We start from the raw sequence: 23,992 nt of genomic DNA, 5'->3' as shown, positions 1-23,992 counted from the left end.
CGTAATATTCTGAAAGCATCTGTGTTTGTGTTTTCTGGATATTATCGATGGACTTTATTGTTTTGAATGTTTTTACAGGGAACATTTAATTTTGTACCATTGAATCACTACTTGGTTCCTCATGGAGACACCAGCTCTACACATTCGTATTTTCTAGGGAGAAAGCTAGAGGAACTGCGGCAAACAAACATGATATTTCTGTGTGTATAGATGACATTTTATGCACTTGCCTAACGAAAAGACTTTGCTTTTCTCCAATCCCCTTTTAACTGTGATTTTTTTGTTTCATTGCATACGAATTGCACACCACTTTGTCCGGATATGACTGGATGAAAACAGAAATATCTGGTTTTGTTTTGGCTAACTCAATCCCAGATATTGCTACAGCTTCTGTGTTTGTGTATTCCTGATATTATCCACGAACTTTATTGTTTTGAATGTTTTTTATGGGAACATTTAATTTTGTGCTTGGAAACACTAATTGGTCCACATGGAGACACCAGCTCTAAACATTCGTATTTTCTAGGAAGAAATCTAGAGGAACTGTGGCAAACAAACATGATATTTATGTTTGTATCGATGATATTTTATCTACTTGCCTAATGAAAAGACTTTGCTTTTATCCAAAACCATTTTTACTCTGATGTTTTCGGTCCATTGCATACAAATTCCACACCAGTTTGTCGGATATGACTGCATGAAAATGGAAATATCTGGTTGTGTTTTGCCTAACTCAATGCCAGATATTGCTACAGCCTCTGTGTTTGTGTATTCCTGATATTGTCCACAGACTTTATTGTTTTGAATATTTTTTTCAGGGAACATTTAATTTTGTACCCTTGAATCACTAATTGTTTCCATGTCGGAACACCAGCTCTACACATTTGTAATTTCTTTTTTTATTAAACTTTTATTTAATGAATATACATTTCCAAAGTACAGCTCATTGGTTACAATGGGTTCCCTCTCCCAAAACTTCCCTCCCACCCACAACCCTCCCCTTTCCCACTCCCTCTCCCCTTCCAATCACATCATGATTCATTTTCAATTCTCTTTATATACAAAAGATCAGTTTAGTATAAATTAGGTAACGGTTTCAACAGTTTGCCCCCATATAGCAACACAAACTGAAAAAAAAATACTGTTGGAGTACTAGTTATAGCATTAAATAAGAGTGTACAGCACATTAAAGGCAGAGATCCTACATAATATTTTTTTAAAAATTAATTAATTTTCTATGCCATTTCCAATTTAACACCAGGTTTTTCTTTTCATTTCCAATTATCTTTATATACAGAAGATCGATTCAGTATATAATTAGTAAAGATCTCATCAGTTTGTACCCATGCAGAATCACAAAGCGTAAAAATACTGTTTCAGTACTAGTTATAGCATCACTGCACATTAGACAACACATTAAGGACAGATCCCACATGAGCTGTAAGTACACAGTGACTCCTGTTGCTGACTTAACAATTTGACACTCTTGTTCATGGCGTCAGTAATTACATTCGTAATTTCTACGGAGAAACCTATAGGAATTGCGGAAAACAAACATGATTTTTCTATTTCTATAGCTGACATTTTATGCACTTGCCTAACGAAAATACTTGCTTTTCTCCAAAACCATTTGTACTGTGATTTTCTAGGTACATTGCATACAAATTCCACACGACGTTGTCCAGATATGACTGGATGAAACCAGAAATATCTGGTTGTGTTTTGGCTAACTCAATCCGAAATATTGCTACAGCCACTGTGTTTGTGTATTCCTGATATTATCAATGGACTTTATTGTTTTGAATGTTTTTTTTTTTCAGGGAACATTTAGTTTTGTGGGTTTTTTTGGCTAACTCAATCCCAGATACTGTTACCGCCTCTGTGTTTCTGTATTTCTGATATTATCCACTGATTTTATTGTTTTAAATATTTTTTATCAGGGAACATTTAATTTTCTGCTTGGAAACTCTAATTGTTTCGACATGGAGACACCAGCTCTACACATTCGTATTTTCTAGGGAGAAAGCTAGAGGAACTGCCCCAAACAAACATGATATTTCTGTTTGTATCGATGACATTTTATGCACTTCCCTAACGAAAAGACTTTACTTTTCTACAAAACCATTTTTACTGGGATTTCTTTGGTTCATTGCATACGAATTCCACACCAGTTGTCCGGATATGACTGGATTAAACCAGAAATATCCGGTTGTGTTTTGGCTAACTCAATCCGAAATATTGTGAAAGCCTCTGTGTTTGTGTTTTCTGGATATTATCTACGGACTTTATTTTTTTTCTCTTTTTTTAACTTTTATTTAATGAATGTAAATTTCCAGTGTACAGCTTATGGATTACAATTGCTTCCCCCTCCCATAACTTCCCTCCCACCCGCAACCCTCCCCTCTCCAGCTCTCTCTCCCCTTTCATTTGCATCAAGATTCGTTTTCAATTCTCTTTATATACAGAAGATCAAGTTAGTATATATGAAATAAAGATTTCAACAGTTTGCACCCACATGGAAACACAAAGTGAAACATACTGTTTGAGTTGTAGTTATAGCATTAAATCGCAATGTACAGCATATTAAGGACAGAGATCCCACATGAGGAGCAAGTGCACAGTGGCTCCTGTTGTTGACCCAACAAATTGACACTCTAGTTTATGGCGCCAGTAACCATCCTAGGCTGACATCATGAGTTGCCAAGGCTATGGAAACCTTCCAAGTTTACCAACTCTGATCATATTTAGAAAAGGTCATAAAAGACAGAGTGAGTATAGTAACTAATGATCCAAAGAGTGGCATTTACCAGGTTTGAACAATTGTACAGCATTAAGTGGGGAAGAGGACCATCAGTACACAGAGGTTGGGAGTAGAGCCATTGGTGGTAGAGTAGAGGTTATGATTACAAAGGAATGAGGCCCAAGTGCACTAGACAGGACCGAGAACAAAGGACAGAGTCATTATTAGAGGAGCTAAGAAAGGTGCTGTCTAAGCTACAAGTAATTTTTCTGATTGAGAGGCAAATAGAACCAGATAGAAGGGGCTTGATAATAATCTGGTGGGCTTTAGGCCTTGTAAATTCAAAGGCCCAGACCTATCTATCTCTTCACATGGGGTATATCCTAAGGGAGGTGTGAACCTCCTAGGCGAATGCACTCTGTTGACTTTCATTACTGGGCTGGCCTGGGAGGAGTGCTGGCCAGGTAAATGCAGGGGGCATCTCTAACAAGAAATTTACAGCTCTGCCTGCAATGTTGCTGACCCTACTTGACCATCCCCTCAGCTGCAGTGGTCACTTCGGAAGTTGTGCTGAGTGAGGGGCTTTTCAGCTTAGAGCCAGTAAGATCTGTGGCTCTGACCTGGGCATCCTTCGACTCCAGGGCAGGTCCATTTCCAGTGATCCAACTCTTGGCAGAGCTGCCAAGGCTCTTCACAATCTGACTTCTGCTGAAGCCCAGGCTTACCACATTGAAAGCCACTGCAGTGGACTGGCCTGTTGGGTCTCCTTGAGGGCAGATCACTGTACAGATCAGCCATTAATAGGCCTGCCACCCATTGCTTCTGATGCCTAGCTTTCTTTTCCTCCTGGTTTGTGTTAAAGCAGACCAGAGGATGCAAGTCAAGGGAGTGCCCAAGTCCCATCTCTAATCTTCTGCGGCCTGAACTACAAGTCTATAGTCACAGGCATGTTCTGCAGTAGTTTTTCTAAGGTAGACAATGCCCATGAGGAAAATGATATTCTCATTTTAAAACTTTCTTTCCCTCTGGTGTGAAAGGGAGGATTTTCTACAAGCTAGAAGGGAATGGCGAGACATAGCCATTAGATCATTAGACTTTTTAATTCTCAAACATTTGTATTAATAGCATTTTCCATTATAGAAACTAAAGTTTGGTACCACATCACATCTTGACAGTTCTTCTAATATAATCCAAATAGCCTGCTTAGTTGGTGTCTCTATAAGATGAGAGACATAGGTCCTTCGATTTTTTCAGTTGGGCCCAAACTGGACAAACCAAAGTCCAGGATTTACTGGAAATTTTAGAGACCAGATTGTTTGAAACTTTGATTTTTTGAATGCCTGTCAAGAATGCCAAGAAGGCTCAAAATCCAAAATATCTGGTTGAAATAAGATTCCTTAAAATCATGACATAACATAGACCAAATTTGATCATTGTTACAAGGTGACTATTCAAACTTTGAAAATAAGCACCTATTTACATAACCCATAGCTCTTAATAAAAATTCAGCTGTTTTTGAACAATTAGAATTTAACAGACATCAAGAGCACATAATAGATTACTTTAACACATTGCTTTAACAGAGCATCAGAGTTTAATTCTATGTCAAAGAGAAACTGAGCTTCCTGTGATCTTTTGCTGTGAGGTTTCCTTCTTTTACCTTCTTTCATATTGGTGACCATGTTTCTGTGTTTCTGTGTGTAACACATCTTTAAGCATCGTTTGCAGGGCAGGATGAGTGGCAACAAATTCTTTCAGTTTCTATTTGCTATGAAAAGTCTTAATTTCACCTTCATTCACAAATGAGAGCTTTGCAGGATATAGTATTCTGAGCTGGCATTTTTTCTCTCTTAATACCTGGGCTATTTCTTGCCATTCCCTTCTTGCTTGTAGGGTTTCTGATGAGAAGTCTGCTGTGAGTCTAATTGGAGATCCTCTAAGAGTAATCTGACATTTCTCTCTTGCACATTTTAAGATCTTTTCTTTATGTTTCACTGTGGTGAGTTTGATTACAACATGTCGTGGTGAGGATCTCTTTTGGTCATGTTTATTAGGGGTTCTATAAGCTTCCTGTACTAAGATGCCTCTGTCCTTCTCCAAACCTGGGAAATTTTCTGCTAGTATCTCACTGAAAATGCCTTCTAATCCTTTCTCCCTCTCCATGCCTTCAGGAACTCCTAGAACCCGAATGTTGGGTTTTTTAATGGTATCCTGTAGATTCCCGACAATATTTTTTAGATTTCTGATTTCTTCTTCTTTTCTTTGGTTTGCCTGTTTCCTTTCCTGTTCTCCGTCTTCTAAGTCTGATATTCTCTCTTCTGCTTCGCCAATTCTGTTTTTAAGACTCTCTAATGTGTTTGTCATTTGATCTATTGAATTCTTCATTTCATTATGATTTCTCGTCACTATCACAGTTTCTTGTTCCACTAGTTGTTTCATTTCATTTTGATTCCTCCTTAATATTTCATTTTCACGAGAGAGATTTTCTATCTTGTCCATTAAGGATGTCTGTAGTTCAAGAATTTGTTTTTGAGAACTTCTTAATGTTCTTATCAATTTTTTGAGATCTGCTTCTTGCATTTCTTCTATCTCATCATCTTCATAATCTTGCATTGGGGTGTCTTTCATTTGGGGGCGTCATAGTGTCTTCCTTGTTCTTGTTACCTCGGGTTTTGCATTTGTTGTTTGGCATGTTGGAGATATTTGGATTCTTCACTGTGGTGTTTTTTCTTGTTACACTATGGCTCTATATTAAGTGGACTGTCTGCTTTCGGTGGAGTCTTAGAGGCTTGAGATGAGTGTGGACTGAGAGCTGTGTTTGGTTCCTCAGGGCTGAGGGTGTGTCAGAGATGACACTCCCAGGTTGGGTGTGGTAAATCTCACTTTCTTTCTTTCTTTCTTTGATTCAAAAGGGAAGTAATTCCGCAGAGCTGAACGTAATTGGAGGTAGTTAGCAGGCAAATGATATACCCACAGGAGCCCGTGATTGGAAGCTCTTTGCCAAGGACCACACAGGGAATCTGTGCTGCCCTCAGTGTGGGCTCCAATTCTCCCGCAGTCTCCCACTGGGTTGCCAAGTTAGATCCTAATCTCTTGTTATTTCACCCCTCCCCCCAGAGTCAGGTGTTTCTGCTATGCTCAGGGCCAGTGCAGACATGAGGTCACACTGCTTATGAAGTACCTCTACAATGGTGCCTGCTCTTTGTCTTGCTCGCCTTCGAGAGGTGAGCAGAGAGAAACTCGTGTCCATATCGGTCACTTTTTTATTTCCTCTCTCTCTTCTAGTTAGCCTGGTGAACTTTTCCCCATGGAGTTTCAAGCCTCGTTCCCTCTAGTCTCCTCTTTCCGCTTGCCCGCTGGTGTCTCAGGCTATTGAGGTTCAGCTCACCTCGCGTTCCAGTGCTGGTGCGTTGAGTCTGCCACTGGTGTCCCAAACTTGGGCTCCCACGCTCTCCACGCAGGTCCACTTGAATCACTAGTTCCAGAAGTGTTTCCTCTGCTGTTTCTTCCCCTACTCTTCCTTGACCCTGCAGTATCTCCACTTTTATTAACGTGTGTCTTGACGAACTATCAATGTGCTCCCTTCCTATTCCCTCCTCCTTAATATTTCATTTTCATGAGATATTTTCTATCTTGTCCATTAAGGATTTCTGTAGTTCAAGAATTTGTTTATGAGAACTTCTTAATGTTCTTATCAATTTTTTGAGATCTGCTTATTGCATTTCTTCGATCTCATCGTCTTCATAATCTTGAATTGGGGTGTCTTTTTCATTTGGGGGCGTCATAGTGTCTTCCTTGTTCTTGTTAGCTTGGTTTTTGTGTTTGTTGTTTGGCATGTTGGAGATATTTGGTTTCCTCACTGTGGTGTTTTTTCTTGTTACACTATGGCTCTATATTAAGTGGACTGTCTGCTTTCAGTGGAGTCTTAGAGGCTTGAGATGAGTGTGGACTGAGAGCTGTGTTTGGTTCCTCAGGGCTGAGGGTGTGTCAGAGATGACACTCACACTCCCAGGTTGGGTGTGGTAAATCTCACTTTCTTTCTTTCTTTTTTTGATTCAAAAGGGAAGTAATTCCGCACAGCTGAACGTAATTGGAGGTAGTTAGCAGGCAAATGATATACCCACAGGAGCCAGAGATCGGAAGCTCTTTCCCAAGGACCACACAGGGAATCTGTGCTGCACTCAGTGTGGGTTCCAATTCTCCTGCAGTCTCCCACTGGGTTGCCAAGTTATATCCTAACCTAATGTTATTTAACCCCTCCCCCCAGAGTCAGATTTTTCTGCTAGGCTCAGGGCCGGTGCAGACCTGAGGTTGACCTGCTTATGACGTATGTCCAAAATGGCGCCTGCTCTGTCTTGCTCACCTTTGAGAGGTGAGCGGAGAGAGAGAAACTTCTGTCCGTATCGGTCACTTTTTTTATTTTTTTCCTCTCTCTCTTCTAGTTAGCCTGGTGAATTTTTCCCCATGGAGTTTCAAGCCTCGTTCCCTCTAGCCACCTCTTTCCACTTGCCCGCTGGTGTCTCGGTCTATTGATGTTCGGCTCACCTCACGTTCCAGTGCTGGTGTGTTGAGTCTGCCACTGGTGTCCCGAACTTGGACTCCCACGCTTTCCACACAGGTCCACTGTGAATCACTATTTCCAGAAGTACATCCTCTGCTATTTCATCCCCTACTCTTCCTTGACCCTGCAGTATCTCCACTTATATTAAACTGTCTCTCCCCCGGACAAATAGTGTGCACCCTGCCTATTACGCCATCTTGCCGCTCTCCTAATTTCCTATCCGGACTTTATTCTTTTGAATGTTTTTTATCTGGGAACATTTTATTTAGAGCTTGGATACAGTAATTGGTTCAACATGGAGACACCAGCTCTACATATTCGTATTTTCTAGGGAGAAAGCTAGAGGAACTGCGGCAAACAAACATGATATTTCTGTTTGTATCGATGACATTTTATGCACTTGGCTAACAAAAAGATTTTGCTTTTCTCCAAAACCATTTTTACTGTGATTTTCTTGGTCCATTGCATACGAATTCCACACTACTTTCTCCAGATATGACTGGATGAAACCGGAAATATCCGGTTTTGTTTTGGCTAACTCAATCCCAGATATTGCTACAGCCTCTGTGTTTGTGTATTCCTGATATTATCCACGGACTTTATTGATTTGAATGTTTTTTATCCGGGAATATTTAATTTTGTCCTTGGAATCACTAATTGGTTCCACATGGAGACACCAGCTCTACACATTCATATTTTCTAGGGAGAAAGCTAGAGGAACTGCGGAAAACAAACATGATATTTCTGTTTACATAGATGATATTTTATGCACTTGCCTAACGAAAAGACTTTGCTTTTCTCCAAAATCATTTTTACTGTGATTTTCTAGGTCCATTGCATACAACTTCCATAGACTTTGTCCGGATACGAAAGATGAAAACAGAAATATCCGGTTGTGTTTTGGCTAACTCAATCCGAAATATTGTGAAAGCCTCTGTGTTTGTGTTTTCTGGATATTATCGATGGACTTTATTGTGTTGAATATTTTCATCAGGGAGCATTTAATTTTGTCCTGTAGAAACACAAATTGGTTCCACATTTATACACCAGCTCTACACATTCATATTTTCTAGGGAGACTGCTAGAGGAAATGCGGCAAACAAACATGATATTTCTGTTTGTATAGATGACATTTTATGCACTTGCCTAACGAAAAGACTTTGCTTTTATCGAATATATTTTTTTGTGATTTTCTCGGTACACTTCATATGAATTCCACACAAGTTTGTCTGGATATGACTGGATGAAAGCAGAAATATCCGTTTTTGTTTTGGCTAACTCAATCCCAGATATTGCTACAGCCTCTGTGTTTGTGTATTCCTGATATTATCCACGGACTTTATTGTTTTGAATGTTTTTTATCAGGGAACATTTAATTTTGATCTTGGAAACACTAATTGGTTCCACATGGAGACACTAGCTCTACACATTCGTATTTTCTAGGGAGAAAGCTAGAGGAACTGCAACAAACAAACATGATGTTTCTGTTTGTATAGATGACATTTTATGCACTTGCGTAACGAAAATACTTTCCTTTTCTCCAAAACCATTTTACTGTGATTTTCTCAGTCCATTGCATACGAAACCACACAAGTTTGTCCGGATATGACTGGATGAAACCTGAAATATCCGTTTGTGTTTTGGCTAATTCAATCCCACATATTGCTACAGCCTCTGTGTTTGTGTTTTCTGGATATTATCAATGGACTTTATTGTTTTGAATGTTTTATCAGGGAACATTTCTTTTTTATCATAGGAACACTAATTGGTTCATCATGGGAACACCAGAGCTACACATTCGTATTTGCTAGGGAGAAAGATAGAGGAACTGCAGCAAACTAACATGATATTTCTGTTTGTATAGATGACATTTTATACACTTGCCGAATGAAAAGACTTTGATTTTGTCCAAAACCATTTTAACTGTGATTTTCTCGGACCATTGCATACGAATTCCACACCAGTTTTTCCGGATATGACTGGATGAAACCAGAAATATCCGATTTTGTTTTGGATAACTCAAACCCAGATATGGCTACAGCCACTCTGTTTGTTTTTTCTGGATATTATCAAGGGACTTTATTGTTTTAAAGGTTTTTTATCAGAGAACATTTAATTTTGTGCTTGAAAACATTAATTGGTTCCACATGGAGACAACAGCTCTACACATTCATATTTTCTAGGGAGAATGCTAGAGGAACTTCGGGAAACAAACATGATATTTCTGTTTGTATCGATGACAATTTATGCACTTGCCTAACGAAAAGACTTTGCTTTTCTCCAAAAACATTTTTACTGTGATTTTTGGTTCATTGAATCCGAATTCCACACTAGTTTGTACGGATATGACTGGATGCATACAGAATTATCAGATTTTGTTTTGGCTAACTCAATCCGAAATATTATGAAAGCCTCTGTGTTTGTGTTTTCTGGATATTATCAACGGACATTATTTTTTTGAATGTTTTTAATCCAGGACCATATTATTTTGAGCTTGCATTCAGTAATTGGTTCCACATGGAGACACCAGCTGATCATATTCGAATTTTCTAGGGAGAAAGCTAGAGGAACTGCGGCAAAGAAACATGATATTTCTGTTTGTATAGATGACATTTTATGCACTTGCCTAACGAAATACTTTGCTATTCTCCAAAACCATTTTTACTGTGATTTTCTCGGTCCATTTCATACAAACTCCACAAGAGTTTACTGGATATAACGGGATGAAACAGGAAATATGCGGTTTTGTTTTGGCTTACACAATCCCAGATATTGCTAAAGCTTCTGTGTTTGTGTTTTCTGGATATTATCAATGGACTTTATTGTTTTGAATGTTTTTTATCAGGGAACATTTTATTTTGAGCTTGGATACAGTACTTGGTTCCACATGGAGACACCAGCTCTACACATTCGTATTTTCTAGGTAGAAAGCTAGAGGAACTGCGGCCAACAAACATGATATTTCTGTTTGTATAGATGACATTTTATGCACTTGCCTAACGTAAAGACTTTGCTTTTCACCAAAACCATTTCTACTGTGATTTCCTCGGTCCATTGAATACGAATTCCAAACCACTTTGTCCGGATATGACTGGATAAAACCAGAAATATCGGGTTGTGTTTTGGCTAACTCAATCCAAAATATTGTGAAAGCCTCTGTGTTTGTGTTTTCTGCATATTATCAACGGACTTTATTGTTTTGAATGTTTTTAATCGGGGAACATTTTATTTTGAGCTTGGATACAGTAATTTTTTCCACATGGAGAAACCAGCTCTACACTTTCGTATTTTCTACGGAAAAGTAGAGGAACTGTGGCAAACAAACATGATATTTCTGTTTGTATAGATGACATTTTATGCAGTTGCCTAACGAAAAGACTTTGCTTTTCTCCAAAACCATTTTTACTGTGAGTTTCTCGGTCCATTGCATACGAATTCCACACCACATTGTCCGGATATGACTGGATGAAAGCAGAAATATCTGGTTTTGTTTTGGCTAACTCAATCCCAAATATTGCTACAGCCTCTGTGTTTGTGTTTTCTGGATATTATCAACAGACTTTATTGTTTTGAATGTTTTCTATCACGGAACATTTTATTTTGATGTTGGAAACACTAAAGGGTTCCACATGGAGACACCAGTTCTACACATTCCTATTTTCTAGGTAGAAAGCTAGAGGAACTGAAGCAAACACATATGATATTTCTGTTTGTACAGACGACATTTTATGCACTTGCCTAACGAAAAGACTTTGCTATTCTCCAAAACCGTGTTTACTGTGAAGTTCTCAGTCCATTGCATAGGAATTCCACAGCAGTTTGTCCGGATATGGCTGGATGAAACTGGAAATATCTGGTTTTGTTTAGCTAACTCAATCGCAGATATTGCTACAGCCTCTGTATTTGTGTATTCCTGATATTATCTACGGACTTTATTGCTTTGATTTTTTTTTTATCGGGGAACATTTAATTTGTGCTTGGAAACACTAATTGGTTCCACATGGAGATACTAGTTCCACACATTCGTATTTTCTAGGGAGAAAGCTAGAGGAACTGCGGCAAACAAACATGATATTTCTGTTTGTATCGATGACATTTTATGCACTTGCCTAACGAAAAGACTTTGATTTTCTCCAAAACCATTTGTACTGTGATTTTCCCTGCCCATTGCATACAAATTCCACACCACTTTGTCCGGATATGACTGGATGAAACCAGAAATATCCGGTTATGTTTTGGCTAACTCAATCCAAAATATTGTGAAAGTTTCTGTGTTTGTGTTTTCTGGATATTATATATGGACTTTATTGTTTTGAATGCTTTGATCAGGGAACATTTAATTTTGTACCTTAGAAACACTAATTGGTTCATCATGGGGACACGAGCTCTACACATTCGTATTTTCTAGAGAGAAAGCTAGAGGAACTGCGACAAACAAACATGATATTTCTGTTTGTATAGATGGCATTTTATGCACTTGCCTAACGAAAATACTTTGCTTTTCTCCAAAACCATTTTTCTCTGATTTTCTCGGTACATGTCATCTGAATTCCACACCAGTTTGTCCGGATATGAGTGGATGAAACCGGAAATATCTGGTTGTCTTTTGGCTAACTCAATCCCAAATATTGCTACAGCCTCTGTGTTTGTGTTTTCTGGATATTATCCACTGACTCTATTGTTTTGAATGTTTTTCATCGGGGAACTTTTTATTTTGATCGTGGATACAGTACTTGGTTTCACATGGAGACACCAGCTCTACGTATTCGTATTTTCTAGGTAGAAAGCTAGAGGAACTGTGGCAAACAAACATGATATTTCTGTTTGTATAGATGTCATTTTATACAGTTGCCTAACGAAAAGACATTGCTTTTCTCCAAAGCCATTTTTACTGTGAATATCTCGGTGCATTGCATACGAATTTCACACCAGTTTACTGGATATGACGAGATAAACGGAAATATACGGTTTTGTTTTGGCTAACTCAATCCCAGATATTGCTACAGCCTCTGGGTGTGTGTATTCCTGATATTATCCACGGACTTTATTGTTTTGAATGTTTTTTTATCAGAGAACATTTAATTTTGTACCGTTGAAACACTAATTGGTTCATCATGGGGACACCAGCTCTACACTTTCATATTTTCTAGGGAGAAACCTAGAGGAACTGCGGCAAACAAACATGATATTTCTGTTTGTATAGATGACATTTTATGCACTTGCGTGATGAAAAGACATTGGTTTTCTCCAGAGCCATTTTAACTGTGAATTTCTCTGTGCATTGCATACGAATTGCACACCAGTTTACTGGATATGACAGGATGAAACCTAAAATATACAGTATCATTTTGGCTAACTCAATCCCAAATATTGCTACAGCCTCTGTGTTTGTGTTTTCTGGATATTATCAACAGACTTTATTGTTTTGAATGTTTTCTATCATGGAACATTTTATTTTGATGTTGGAAACACTAAAGGGTTCCACATGGAGACACCAGTTCTACACATTCCTATTTTCTAGGTAGAAAGCTAGAGGAACTGAAGCAAACACATATGATATTTCTGTTTGTACAGACGACATTTTATGCACTTGCCTAACGAAAAGACTTTGCTATTCTCCAAAACCGTGTTTACTGTGAAGTTCTCGGTCCATTGCATAGGAATTCCACAGCAGTTTGTCCAGATATGGCTGGATGAAACCGGAAATATCTGGTTTTGTTTAGCTAACTCAATCGCAGATATTGCTACAGCCTCTGTATTTGTGTATTCCTGATATTATCCACGGACTTTGTTGCTTTGAATTTTTTTTATCGGGGAACATTTAATTTGTGCTTGGAAACAATAATCGGTTCCACATGGAGATACTAGTTCCACACATTCGTATTTTCTAGGGAGAAAGCTAGAGGAACTGCGGCAAACAAACATGATATTTCTGTTTGTATCGATGACATTTTATGCACTAGCCTAACAAAAAGACTTTGATTTTCTCCAAAACCATTTGTACTGTGATTTTCTCAGCCCATTGCATACGAATTCCACACCACTTAGTCCGGATATGACTGGATTAAACCAGAAATATCCGGTTGTGTTTTGGCTAACTCAATCCGAAATATTGTGAAAGTTTCTGTGTTTGTGTTTTCTGGATATTATATATGGACTTTATAGTTTTGAATGTTTTGATCAGGGAACATTTAATTTTGTACCTTAGAAACACTAATTGGTTCATCATGGGGACACGAGCTCTACACATTCGTATTTTCTAGAGAGAAAGCTAGAGGAACTGCGACAAACAAACATGATATTTCTATTCGTATAGATGGCATTTTATGCACTTGCCTAACGAAAAGCCTTTGCTTTTCTCCAAAACCATTTGTACTGTGATTTTCTCGGTCAATTGCATACAAATTCCACAGCAGTTTGTCCAGATATGACTTGTTGAAACCAGAAATATCCAGTTTTGTTTTGGCTAACTCAATCCCAGATATTGCTACAGACTCTATGTTTGTGTTTTCTGGATATTATCCACGGACTTTATTATTTTGAATGTTTTTATCAGGGAATATTTTGTTTTGATCTTGGATACAGTAATTGGTTCCACATGGAGACACCAGCTCTATATATTCGTATTTTCTAGGGAGAAAGCTAGAGGAACTGCGGCAAACAAACATGACATTTCTGTTTGTATCGATGATATTTTATGTACTTGCCTAACCAAACGACTTTGCTTTTCTCAAAAACCATTTTTACTGTGATTTTCTCAGTCCATTGTATACGAATTCCAGACCACGTTGTCTCGATTTGACTGGATGAAACCGGAAATATCCGGTTGTGTTTTGGCTAACTTTATCCGAAATATTGTGAAAGCCTCCGTGTTTGTGTTTTCTGGATACTATCAACGGAATTTGTTGTTTTGAATGTTTTTATCAGGGAACATTTCATTTTCTACCGTTGAAATACTAATTGGTTCATCATGGGGACACCAGCTCTACATATTTGTATTTTCTAGGGAAAAAGCTAGAGGAACTGCGGCAAACAAACTTGATATTTCTGTTTGTAGCGATGATATTTTATGCACTTGGCTAACGAAAAGACTGCTTTTCTCCAAAACCATTTTTACTGTGATTTTTTCGATCCATTGCATACAAATTCCACACCGGTTTGTCCGTATATGACTGGATGAAACCAGAAATATCCGGTTGTGTATTGGCTTACTCAATCCGAAATATTGTGAAAGCTTCTGTGTTTGTGTTCTCTGGATATTAATGATGGACTTTATTGTTTTCAATGCTTTTTATCAGGGAACATTTAATTTTGTACCATAGAAACACTAATTCGTTCATCATGGGGACACCAGCTCTACATTTTCTTAATTTCTAGGGAGAAAGCTAGAGGAACTGCGGCCAACAAACGTGATATTTCTGTTTGTATAGATGACATTTTCTGCACTTGCCTAACGAAAAGTTTTGCTATACCCCAAAACCATTTTTACTGTGATTTTATTGGACCATTACATACAAATTCCACACCAGTTTGTCCGGATATGACTGGATGAAACCGGAAATGTCTGGTTTTGTTTTGGCGAACTGAATCCGAAACATTTTGAAAGCTTCTGTGTTTGTGTTTTCTGGATATTATCAACGGACTTTAATGTTTTGAATGTTTTTTTATCAGGAAACATTTTATTTTGAGTTTGGATACACTAATTGGTTCCACATGGAGACACCAGCTGAACATATTCATATTTTCTAGGGAGAAATCTAGAGGAACTGCTGCAAAGAAACATGATATTTCAGTTTGTATAGATGACATTTTATGCACTTGCCTAACGAAAAGACTTTGCTTTTCTCCAAAACCATTTTTGCTGTGATTTTCTCGGTCCATTGCTTACGAATTCCACACCACTTTGTCCGGATATACTGGATGAAAGCGGAAATATCTGGTTTTGTTTTGGCTAACTCAATCCCAGATATTGCTACAGCCTCTGTGTTTGTGTTTTCAAGATATTATTGATGGACTTTTCTGTTTTGAATGTTTTTATCTGGTAACATATAATGTTGTACCGTAGAAACACTAATTGGTTCCTCATGGGGACACCAGCTCTACACATCCGTATTTTCTAGGGAGAAAGCTAGAGGAACTGCGTCAAACAAACATGATATTTCTGTTTGTATAGATGACATTTTATGCACTTGCCTAACGAAAAGACTTTGCTTTTCTCAAAAACCATTTTTCTGTGATTTTCTGGATACACTGCATATGAATTCCACAGCAGTTTGTTCAGATATGACTGGATGAAACTGGAAATATCCGGTTGTGTTTTGGCTAACTCAATCCCAGATATTGCTAGAGCCTCTGTGTTTGTGTATTTCTGATATTATCCACGGACTTTTTGTTTTTAATTTTTTTATCAGGGAACATTTAATTTTGTGCTTGAAAACACTAATTTGTTCCTCATGGAGACTCCGGCTCTATGTATTTGTATTTTCTACGGAGAAAGCTAAAGGAACTGCAGCAAACAAACATGATATTTCTGTTTCTATCAATGATATTTTATCTATTTCCCTAATGAAAAGTATTTTCTTTTCTCCAAAACCATTTTTACTCTCATTTTCTCGTTCCCTTGCATACGAATTCCACACCACTTTGTCCGGATATGACTGGATGAAAACAGAAATATCCGGTTGTGTTTTGGCTGACTCAATCTGAAATATTGTGAAAGCCTCTGTGTTTGTGTTCTGGATATTATCGATGGGCTTTATGGTTTTGAATGGTTTTATCAGGTAACATTTCATTTTGTACCATTGAAACACTAATTTGTTCATCATGGGTACACCAGCTCCACACATTCGTATTTTCTAGGGAGAAAGCTAGAGGAACTGTGGCAAACAAACATGATATTTCTGTATGTGTAGATGATATTTTATGCACTTATCTAACGAAAAGACTTTGCTTTTCTCCAAAACCATTTGTACTGTGAATATCTCTACCCATTGCAAACCAATTCCACACCAGTTTACTGGATATGACTGGATGAAACCGGAAATATTCAGTTTTGTTTTGGCTAACTCATTCCCAAATATTGCTACAGCCTTTGTGTTTGTGTTTTCTGGATATTATCAATGGACTTCATTGTTTTCAATGTTTTTTATCGGTGAACTTTTTATTTTGAGCTTGCATACAGTAATTGCACCCACATGGAGACACCAGCTCTACACATTCCTATTTTCTAGGGAGAAAGCTAGAGGAACTGCGGCAAACAAACATGATATTTCTGTTTGTGTAGATGACATTTTATGCACTTGCCTAACGAAAAGACTTTTCTTTTCTCCAAAAGCATTTCTACTCTGATTTTCTAAGCCCATTCCATACGAATTCCACACCACTTTTTCCGGATATGACTGGATGAAACCGGAAATATCCGTTGTGTTTTGGCTAACTCAATCCCAGATATTGCTACAGCCTCTGTGTTTGTGTATTCCTGATATATCCACAGACTTTATTGTTTTGAATGTTTTTTTTCGGGTAACATATAATTTTGTACCGTTGAAACACAAACTTGTTCCACATGGAGACACGAGCTCTATATATTCGTATTTTCTAGAGAGAAAGCTAGAGGAACTGCGAAAAACAAACATGATATTTCTGTTTGTATCAATGGTATTTTATGCACTTGCCTAACGAAAAGACTTTGCTTTTCTCCAAAACCATTTTTACTGTGATTTTCTCGGTCCATTGCATACGAATTCCACACTTTGTCCCTATATGACTGGACGAAACTGGAAATATCCGGGTTTTTTTTGGCTAACTCAATCCCAGATATTGTTACCGCCTCTGTGTTTCTGTATTTCTGATATTATACACAGATTTTATTGTTTTGAATATTTTTTCTCAGGGAACGTTTAATATTGTGCTGCGAAACACTAGTTGGTTCTACATGGAGACACCAGCTCTACATATTTGTATTTTCTAGAGAGAAAGCTAGAGGAAATGCAGCAAACATGAAATTTCTGTTTTTATCGATCACATTTTATGCAATTGCCTAACGAAAAGACTTTGCTTTTCTCCAAAATCATTTGTACTGTGAAGTTCTCGGTCCATTGCATATGAATAGCACACAAGTTTGTCCTGGTATGACTGGATGAAAGCGGAAATATCCGGTTGTGTTTTGGCTAACTCAATCCGAAATATTGCTAAAGACTCTGTTTTTGTGTATTCCTGATATTATCCACTGACTTTATTGTTTTGAATATTTTTCATCAGGGAACATTTAATTTTGTGCTTCGAATCACTAGTTGGTTACACATGGAGACACCAGCTCTACACATTCGTGTTTTCTGGGGAGTAAGCTAGAGGAACTGCGACAAACAAAGATGATATTTCTTTTTGTATGGATGACATTTTTTGCACTTGCCTAACGAAAAGACTTTGCCTTTCTCCAAAACCATTTTACTGTGATTTTTTGGTTCATTGCATACAAATTCCACACCAGTTTGTCCGGATATGACTGGATGAAACCAGAAATATACGGTTGTGTTTTGGCTAACTCCATCTGAAATATTGGGAAAGCCTCTGTGTTTGTGTTTTCTGGATATTATCAATGGACTTTCTTGTTTTGAATGTTTTTAATTGGGGAACATTTTATTTTGAAGTTGGATACAGTAATTGGTTCCACATGGAGACACAAGCTCTACATATTCGTACTTTCTAGGTAGAAAGCTAGAGGAACTGCGACAAACAAACATGATATTTCTGTTTGTATAGATGACATTTTATGCACTTGCCTAACGAAAAGACTTTACTTTTCTCCAAAACCATTTATACTGTGATTTTCTCGGTCCATTGCATACGAATTCCAAACGACTTTTTCCGGATATGACTGGATGAAACCAGAAATATCCGGTTGTGTTTTTGCTAACTTAATCTGAAATATTGTGAAAGCCACTGTGTTTGTGTTTCTGGATATTATCGATGGACTTTATTGTTTTAAATATTTTTATCAGGGAACATTTAATTTTGTACCATAGAAACACTAATTCGTTCTACATTTAGACACCAGCTCTACACATTCCAATTTTCTAGGGAGAAAGCTAGAGGAACTGCGAAAAACAAACATGATATTTCTGTTTGTATCAGTGGTATTTTATGCACTTGCCTAACGAAAAGACTTTGTTTTCTCCAAAACCATATTTACTGTGATTTTTTTGGTTCATTTCATACGAATTCCACACACAGACTGAGAGCTGTGTTTGGTTCCTCAGGGCTGAGGGCGTGTCAAAGATGACACTCCCAGGTTAGGTGTGGTAAATCTCACTTTCTTTCTTTCTTTTTTTGATTCAAAAGGGAAGTAATTCCGCACAGCTAAACGTAATTGGAGGTAGTTAGCAGGCAAATGATATACCCACAGGAGCCAGTGATTGGAAGCTCTTTGCCAAGGACCACACAGGGAATCTGTGCTGCCCTCAGGGTGGGCTCCAATTCTCCTGCAGTCTCCCACTGGGTTGCCAAGTTAGATGCTAATCTCCTGTTATTTCACCCCTCCCCCCAGAGTCAGGTTTTTCTGCTAGGCTCAGGGCCGGTGCAGACATGAGGTCACCCTGCTTATGACGTATCTCCAAAATGGCGCCTGCTCTTTGTTTTGCTCGCCTTCGAGAGGTGAGCGGAGAGAGAGAAACTCGTGTCCGTATCGGTCACTTTTTTTTCCTCTCTCTCTTCTAGTTAGCCTGGTGAAATTTTCCCCACGGAGTTTCAAGCCTTGTTCCCTCTAGTCTCCTCTTTCCGCTTCCCCGCTGGTGTCTCGGGCTATTGAGGTTCGGCTCACCTCACGTTCCAGCGCTGGTGGGTTGAGTCTGCCACTGGTGTCCCGAACTTGGGCTCCCACGCTCTCCATGCAGGTCCACTGTGAATCACTAGTTCTGGAAGAGTTTCCTCTGCTGTTTCTTCCCCTACTCTTCCTTGACCCTGCAGTATCTCCACTTTTATTAACATGTGTCTTGACGAACTATCAATGTGCTCCCTTCCTATTCCCTCCTCCTTAATATTTCATTTTCACGAGAGAGATTTTCTATCTTGTCCATTAAGGATTTCTGTAGTTCAAGAATTTGTTTTTGAGAACTTCTTAATGTTCTTATCAATTTTTTGAGATCTGCTTCTTGCATTTCTTTGATCTCATCATCTTCACAATCTTGAATTGGGGTGTCTTTTTCATTTGGGTCGTCATAGTGTCTTCCTTGTTCTCGTTAGCTTGGTTTTTGTGTTTGTTGTTTGGCATGTTGGAGATATTTGGTTTCTTCACTGTGGTGTTTTTTCTTGTTACACTATGGCTCTCTATTAAGTGGACTGTCTGCTTTCAGTGGAGCCTTAGAGGCTTGAGATGAGTGTGGACTGAGAGCTGTGTTTGGTTCCTCAGGGTTGAGGGTGTGTCAAAGATGACACTCCTAGGTTAGGTCTGGCAAATGTCTCTTTCTTTTTTTGATTCAAAAGGGAAGTAATTCCGCACAGCTGAACGTAATTGGAGGTAGTTAGCAGGCAAATGATATACCCACAGGAGCCAGAGATCGGAAGCTCTTTGCCAAGGACCACACAGGGAATCTGTGCTGCCCTCAGTGTGGGCTCCAATTCTCCTGCAGTCTCCCACTGGGTTGCCAAGTTAGATCCTAAACTCCTGTTATTTCACCCCTCCCCCCAGAGTCAGGTGTTTCTGCGAGGCTCAGGGCCGGTGCAGACCTGAGGTCACCCTGCTTATGACATATGTCCAAAATGGCGCCTGCTCTGTCTTGCTCACCTTTGAGAGGTGAGCGGAGAGAGAGAAACTTGTGTACGTATCGGTCACTTTTTTATTTTTTTCCTCTCTCTCTTCTAGTTAGCCTGGTGAAATTTTCCCCACGGAGTTTCAAGCCTCGTTCCCTCTAGCCTCCTCTTTCCACTTGCCCGCTAGTGTCTCGGGCTATTGATGTTCGGCTCACCTCATGTTCCAGCACTGGTGTGTTGAGTCAGCCGCTGGTGTCCCGAACTTGGGCTCCCATGCTTTCCATGCAGGTCCCTGTGAATCACTAGTTCCAGAAGTGTTTCAAATGCTGTTTCATCCCCTACTCTTCCTTGACCCTGCAGTATCTCCACTTATATTAAACTGTCTCTCCCCCGGACTAATATTGTGCTCCCTGCCAATTCCGCCATCTTGCCGCTCTCCTAATTTCCTATCCGGACTTTATTCTTTTGAATGTTTTTTATTGGAGACAATTTTATTTAGAACTTGGATACAGTAATTGGTTCCACATGGAGACACCAGCTCTACATATTCGTATTTCTAGGGAGAAAGCAGTAGGAACTGCGGCAATCAAAAATGATATTTCTGTTTGTATAGACAACATTTTATGCACTTGCCTAAGGAAAAGATTTTGCTTTTCTCCATAACCGTTTGTACTGTGATTTTCTTGGTCCATTGCATCCAAATTCCAAACAACCTTTTCCGGATATGACTGGATGAAACCAGAAATATCCGGTTGTGTTTTGGCTAACTCAATCCGAAATATTGTGAAAGCCTCTCTGTTTGTGTTTTCTGGATATTATCAATGGACTTTCTTGTTTTGAAAGTTTTTATCAGGGAACATTTACTTTTGTACCGTAGAAACACTAATTGGTTCATCATGGGAACACCAGCTCTACACATTCGTATTTTCTAGGGAGAAAGCTAGAGGAACTGCGGCAAACAAACATGATATTTCTGTTTGTATCGATGACAGTTTATGCACTTGCCTAATGAAAAGAGTTTGCTTTTCTCCAAAACCATGTTTACTGTGATTTTCTCAGTCCATTGCATATGAATTCCACACCAGTTTGTCCTGGATATCACTGCATGAAACCGGAAATATCTGGTTGTGTTTTGCCTAACTCAATGCCAGATATTGCTACAGTCTCTGTGTTTGTATATTCCTGGTATTATCCGCAGACTTTATTGTTTTGAATGTTTTTTATCAGGGAACATTTAATTTTGTACCGTAGAAACACTAATTGTTTCCACATGGAGACACCAGCTCTACACATTCGTAATTTCTTTTTTTAAGCTTTTATTTAATGAATATAAATTTCCAAAGTACAGCTCATGGGTTTCAATGGGTTCCCTCTCCCAAAACTTCCCTCCCACCCACAACCCTCCCCTTTCCCGCTCCCTCTCCCCTTCCTATCACATCATGATTCATTTTCAATTCTCTTTATATACAAAAGATCAGTTTAGTATAAATTAGGTAACGATTTCAACAGTTTGCTCCAATATAGCAACACAAAGTGAAAAAAAATACTGTTAGAATACTAGTTATAGCATTAAATAAGAGTTTACAGCACATTAAAGGCAGAGATCCTACATTATATTTTTTTTAAATTAATTAATTTTCTATGCCATTTCCAATTTAACACCAGGTTTTTTTTTTCATTTCCAATTATCTTTATATACAGAAGATCGATTCAGTATATAATTAGTAAAGATCTCATCAGTTTGTACCCATGCAGAAACACAAAGTGTAAAAACACTGTTTCAGTACTAGTTATAGCATCACTGCACATTAGACAACACATTAAGGACAGATCCCACATGGGATGTAAGTACACAGTGACTCCTGTTGCTGACTTAACAATTTGACGCTCTTGTTCATGGCGTCAGTAATTACATTCTTAATTTCTACGGAGAATCCTACAGGAATTGCAGCAAAGAAACATGATATTTCTGTTTCTATAGCTGACATTTTATGCACTTGCCTAACGAAAATACTTGCTTTTCTCCAAAACATTTTACTGTGATTTTCTCGGTCCATTGCATACGAATTCAACACCACTTTGTCCGGATATGACTGGATGAAACCAGAAATATCCGGTTTTTTTTTTTGGCTAACTCACTCCCAGATATTGCTACAGCCTCTGTGTTTGTGTATTCCTGATATTATCCGCAGCCTTTATTGTTTTGAATGTTTTTTATCAGGGAACATTTAATTTTGTACTGTAGAAACACTAATTGTTTCCACATGGAGACACCAGCTCTACACATTCGTAATTTCTTTTTTTTTATTAAACTTTTATTTAATGATTATAAATTTCCACAGTACAGCTCATGGGTTTCAATGGGTTCCCTCTCCCAAAACTTCCCTCCCACCCACAACCCTCCCCTTTCCCGCTCCCTCTCCCCTTCCAATCACATCATGATTCATTTTCAATTCTCTTTATATACAAAAGATCAGTTTAGTATAAATTAGGTAATGATTTCAACAGTTTGCCCCCATATAGCAACACAAAGTGAAAAAAAATACTGTTGGAGTACTAGTTATAGCATTAAATAAGAGTGTACAGCACATTAAAGGCAGAGATCCTACATAATTTTTTTTAAATTAATTAATTTTCTATGCCATTTCCAATTTAACACCAGGTTTTTTTTTTCATTTCCAATTATCTTTATATACAGAAGATTGGTTCAGTATATAATTAGTAAAGATCTCATCAGTTTGTACCCATGCAGAAACACAAAGTGTAAAAATACTGTTTCAGTACTAGTTATAGCATCACTGCACATTAGACAACACATTAAGGACAGATCCCACATGATGTAAGTACACAGTGACTCCTGTTGCTGACTTAACAATTTGACGCTCTTGTTCATGGCGTCAGTAATTACATTCGTAATTTCTACGGAGAACCCTACAGGAATTGCGGCAAACAAACATGATATTTCTGTTTGTATCGATGATATTTTATCTCTTTGCCTAATTAAAAGACTTTGATTTTCTCCAAAACCATTTTTACTGTGATATTCTTAGTTCCTTGCATGCGAATTCCAAACCAGTTTGGCCGGATATGACTGGATGAAACCAGAAATATCCGGTTGTGTTTTGGCTAACTCAATCTGAAATATTGTGAAAGCCTCTGTGTTTGTGTTTTCCGGATATTATCAACGGACTTTATTATTTTGAATTTTTTTTATCGGGGAACATTTTATTTTGATCTTGCATACAGTAATTGGTTCCACATGGAGACACCAACTCTACATATTCGTATTTTCTAAGGAGAAAGCTAGAGGAACTGTGGCAAACAAACATGATATTTCTCTTTGCATAGATGACATTTTATACTGTTGCCTAATGAAAAGAGTTTGCTTTTCTCCAAAACCATTTTTACTGTGATTTTCCCGGTCCATTGCACACGAATTCCACACCACTTTGACCGGTTATGACTGGATGAAACCAGAAATATCCGGTTGTGTTTTGGCTAAATCAATCCGAAATATTGTGAAAGCCTCTGTGTTTGGGTTTTCCTTATATTATCAATGGACTTTATTGTTTTGAATTTTTTTTACCGGGGAACATTTTATTTTGAGCTTGGATACAGTAATTGGTTCCACATGGAGACACCGGCTCTACACATTTGTATTTTCTAGGAAGTAAACTAGAGGAACTGTGGCAAACAAAGATGATATTTCTGTTTCTATCGATGACATTTTATGCACTTTCCTAACGATAAGACTTTGCTTTTCTCCAAAACCATTTTTACTGTGATATTCTTGGCCGATTGCATACCAATTCCACACAAGTTTGTACGGATATGATGGGATGAAACCAGAAATATCCGGTTGTGTTTTGGCTAGCTCAATCTGAAATATTGTGAATGCCTCTGTGTTTGTGTTTTCCGGATATTATCAATGGACTTTATTGCTT

This window comes from Lepus europaeus, unplaced genomic scaffold (genome assembly GCF_033115175.1).
Source record: "Lepus europaeus isolate LE1 unplaced genomic scaffold, mLepTim1.pri SCAFFOLD_28, whole genome shotgun sequence".
NCBI lineage: Eukaryota > Metazoa > Chordata > Mammalia > Lagomorpha > Leporidae > Lepus > Lepus europaeus.
The sequence above is the reverse complement of the archived record's forward strand: the minus strand, read 5'-3'. Positions refer to the sequence as shown.